We start from the raw sequence: 5,000 nt of genomic DNA on the forward strand, positions 1-5,000 counted from the left end.
ACACACACACACACACACACACACACACACACACACACACACACACACATATTCACATACTGTACACACACACTCCCACACCTACAAAAACACACACACACACTCTCTCTCACACGTAAACACACACTCCCACACACACACACACACACACACACACACACACACACACACACACACACAAACACTCTCAAACCTACACACACAACACTCCCACACCTACACACACACACACACTCTCACACGCAGACACACACTCCCACACCTACACACACACACACAAACACTCCCAAACCTACACACACACTCGCTCTCTCTCTCTCACACACACACACACACACACACACACACACACACACACACACACACACACACACACACACACAGGGGCGGAGTGGTAATCGGGAGATTCGGGACATTTCCCGCCAGGCCGGCCGGCCTGATGTTGCATTTGAACTGGCCCAAGACGTGCCTGAGCGGCCACTAGAACATTTATTATCATAAGATATTTTCACAAGTGCATCTATCCCCTGAAATCGCTCATCGTCAATTGATATTGTTTGGAAACCAACCACTATTTAAACCATTTAGTTGCGATATATACCTTAGTCATGGTTACCCTACATATTAATTCACAGGCCTATTCATCTCAGTTCTCTCCCATCAGTGCATTTGTGGGTAGCCTTGGGTGTCTTCGTTTAATTCTTCATATCATTAAAAGTGTTATTTAACTATTTTGGTCACAAATAAATTCAATATAGAACAGCAAAGCCTCCTGGGAATGGCAAATACGTTTGCTAGGTCAAGTCTATTACAGAAATGTAGGGGGATAGATGAGCGGCCCCTCCTCTAATGGCATGACCCTTTAGCCTGTCTTCGTGAAAGTAGCGTTTTGATAGTGAACGGATTAGCAGGTGTTTGCTTGATTAATATGGAAGGCAAGAAGAGGAAAGAGAAAGAGGGGGCTGAAAAAGGCAGAATTAAGAAGAAGCGACTGCTGGAGGAGCATGCATCTAAATCAGGGATGGGCAACTTTCATGACTAAGAGGGCCACATTTTTTTATCATCACCATCAGAGGGCCAAATGTGGGCGCGCACTTCCGCACATCTGATGCTGCAAAATAATTCTGAATAAGAACGAAATATGTCAATTTTCATGCTCAAATGCATATTTTACATAGACTCCCTAACAACAAATACAAATATTTTACAGCCAGTGATAAGTATTATTTTCAGTGCAAAGGGCTCACATAAATCACCATTCAATGATGGCACAGAATTGAAAAACAATGGCCCATCATGAAGTGCAACAAGCCTCATATTCAATGCATTTATGCTCCCACTCCATTTTTAAGAATTTATAGACATTCCCTAACGTCCATAATGAGAGTAGGCCTACAGATGTAACATGTAACATCCATCACATCTGTACTCTCATCCAACGCCAAAAAGTAAGCTACAGTAGGCCTACTTGCAGTCATGCATGCTTTGTCTCAGCTCCCCCCCTCGACATTATCAGAATGTCAACAATTATGCGCGTCACCGTGCGTCGGGACAAATATACCGTTTCGAAGTTTTTACCTCCACTACGAACCCAAACAATTTCGCCATCTGATATAGCCTCTTTGCTTTGGCAAGCTCAAGCGAAACAGCAAAAGACGGATTCCTGTGTAGTTCTGGCAATTAGTCGCTATTGTTAGTGTAGGCTAGCCTACTTTTGATTTGAGGTCGGCTACGACAGCGGCCGAGAAGCTCCGTGTGTGTAGGGCAGGCTACTTCTGATAACTTTTCGCAAGGTGTTGTAATGTAGTGGCGACTGAAGTTTAAATCTTTCATGGCTGATATAGTTTCTAGCAAAACTTGACATGGGTTTGCCTTACCATTCTATGAACAGACACTGCTTCCGATTTTGACTGAAAGGTAGCCTACGGTTTTCTAAATGAGTTTTCTACTTTTCTTCTATGTGTGCACTGTTTTTCCTCAGCGATGGTAAAGGTCCGAGGGCCCGAGATGGTTTGCATAGGAGGCGCTATCTATTGGCGAACAGTATAATTACAATGACGGTGCGGTAAAAAAAAAAAAAAAAAGAAACACGCATTTTTAATCACAGTAAAAATGATCATCCGCGGGCCGCACTGAGTGAGGAGGCGGGCCGCATGCGGCCCGCGGGCCGCCAGTTGCCCATCCCTGATCTAAATGCTCAAAACAGATTTAGGCTATCCGTAGCCTAGTCCACAGCCATTACGAGTACAGGTAAATTTGACAGAATGAAAAACATTGACGCAAAGCTGAACTACGTTAGGCTACTTGCTAGACGGAAAATATCACAAGCTAGTTAACTCATGTAGCCTACATTTCAAACGAATGGCTTACAGTTTTTTTCAGTGACTAACATAGCGTTTGTCCAAACAGTTGTCACGTTTTCAAAACTCTAAACACATTGTGGCCATACAGTAGGCTACCATTCACACATTTCATGTAATTTTCGCGCAATATGCAGGCAGTGAACACATTTCCACAATGCTTACATTTTCTTAACAAACAAGTTATACCTCTCAACAAAATGATGGATCGTTTTCTATTATTTTACAGATGTTAACACATGACATCCCACAATAATTAAAACAATTCCAAACCTTAGTAACCTCTGCTTCTGCAATGGTATCAGTTCAAAAACAATATATCTCAGCTGATAATAAACAAACAATTGAATAACTGGCACACAGATGATGTTGGGTAAATTGGGCCAACCACAGCTGATTCCAGTTTGTCTTAGACTCAGTGGCAGCAGAGGGGTTACCAGGATGCAATCTTTGGGGGGGCATTTGGCTTATTTGGGGTGGCAACAAAAAAAGCACAATCTTTTAGCGCATGGCCACTTGGCAGACTCACAGGGCCCATAGTCTAGGCCCTAGACTAAACAATGTAGTAGTTGTTAAACCAGGTGAATAAATGTATGGGTTTCCCAATATCATTTGTAGTGGCGTTGTGACTGATACAACTCACATTCAATACAATAATAGGTATACAGAATCATAGATGATCTGTAGCCATTCTATCTATCTATCTATCTATCTATCATGCATCAGCCAGGCGACATGAAAAATACATAAGACTATTAGTGTGTCACAATTGTTTTGATACTGATAATAAGTTAATAATTTTGATACTTTCTTGATTTGATTTGGGAGTCCCACCACACCAGTGGAGATCAAAGACATTACAAGGCATATTCTTCCCCCAACACACTCAGTGAAAAGTTGGCTTTGTTTGTATTTCAAACATTTTGAAATTCATATTAAGTTTACATTATGATAGGCTAGCCTATGCGTAATTAGTTATATTAAGTTGACTATTTCATATAGATTTTTTTATTTTGACTCACATTTTACATGATTGTCATATTGATTTACATTTATCTTTAATGTCATTGAGTGCCTGTCACTTTAAGAGAACGTGAGAGTAATTAGGCTTCAGTAATGATATTCGGCTATATAGGTGACAATATAGGCACAATGCATAGAAATATGTGGAAGCAATGCGTTGATTCTATGTGGTTTAAATAAACGTTAAAAAAAAAAAAAAACAAGAAGAGCACAATATGCATGCAGTGATTATTGTGGGGTGCTATTACATACAGAGCGAAGTTGGAGACCTGTGTATGTGCTGCCTGCAATTTAAAAGCTGGATTACTCGGGAATGGCTTATTGTACAAATTAATGCTTTATAGCCTCGTAGTTGGTAAGGTCTGCCATTTGTTTTGATATGGTTTGCCACGTGTAGGTTGAACGAAGAGCTTGAGATATTTTACCGAGGTTGTGGAGATGGAATAAAAACGATTACATTTCATGTAAATTCAGGTTGATTTTCTCGCGAACTGTTTATTACAGCAACTAGTGTTTAATATCATCGGAAAGCTAAGATCGTGCTCTGTCAGGTGATATGCATGTGAATTGGGCCAACCACAGCTGATTCCAGTTTGTCTTAGACTCAGTGGTTACTTTTTACATTTACATACACAGTAGAAGGAGGAGGTGATGTTTTTGGAAACAGAAGCATAAAAAGACAAATACTGTAATGTTTGGATGAGGAAGAGTAAGAACAATGGGCCCAGGGAGAAGAGCAGTGAAAGGCGCAGTAGGTGCAGGAGCAGTGAAGCAGTGAGTGGTGCAGGAGCAGTGAGAGGAGCAGGCCCAAGGAGAGGGCAAGGTAGAGATGTAAAATGCTTTTGAATGTGAACATTACAGTATATGTGGACATACAGATCCCAACCAAGAAATTTAGTGTAAAAATGGTGTATTGCATGTTTTGCATTCAAATGCCCTTAAAACTGAAACATGAAGTCTGGACCTGGACCTTCATAGATTGACTATATTACATTTAGCCAACATTTTGTTTGTGTTTATAATATACGGAAGGTGGTCGTGCTCAAGGCATGGGTGGGTTGGGCCGGCAGTGGGCTGGCGGCGGGTAGGGGGCCGGTGTGGTCAGAATATTCCCGGTGGATTTTAGTGTCCCACTCCGCCCCTGCACACACACACATACACACACACACACACACACACACACACACACACACACACACACACACACACACACATACATAAAGTACACACACACTCACACACAGCACACATAATTTCTCACACCTACACACACACAGAGTCTCACACCTGCACACACACACACACACACACACACACACACACACACGCTCACACACTCGCTCACACTCACACACACACACACACACACACACACACACACACACACACACACACACACACACCAAACCAAGCTGCACTCTCTGTAGCATCACCCATTAGCCTAAACTCCATTGAACAAGTGAATCCACTACACAGCTCTTATAAACCATCAATAGCCCATTCTGTAGCTGTTATAACACATTAATAAGCATTATAACCCACTCTGTCGCTTGACTGAACAAATGAATCCACTACACAGGTCTTTTAAACCATATAGCAACGTTAATGACCCATTCT

General features: G+C 41.7%; 1 protein-coding gene across 2 annotated transcripts in view; it reads left to right on the plus strand.

The window, feature by feature from the left end:
• Nucleotides 1-5,000, plus strand: part of LOC134076194 (RNA binding protein fox-1 homolog 3-like) — a 74,722-nt gene that overhangs the window by 39,804 nt on the left and 29,918 nt on the right. The gene's annotated exons all lie outside the window — the stretch shown is intronic.

Source organism: Sardina pilchardus, chromosome 3 (genome assembly GCF_963854185.1).
Source record: "Sardina pilchardus chromosome 3, fSarPil1.1, whole genome shotgun sequence".
Taxonomy (NCBI): Eukaryota; Metazoa; Chordata; class Actinopteri; order Clupeiformes; family Clupeidae; genus Sardina; species Sardina pilchardus.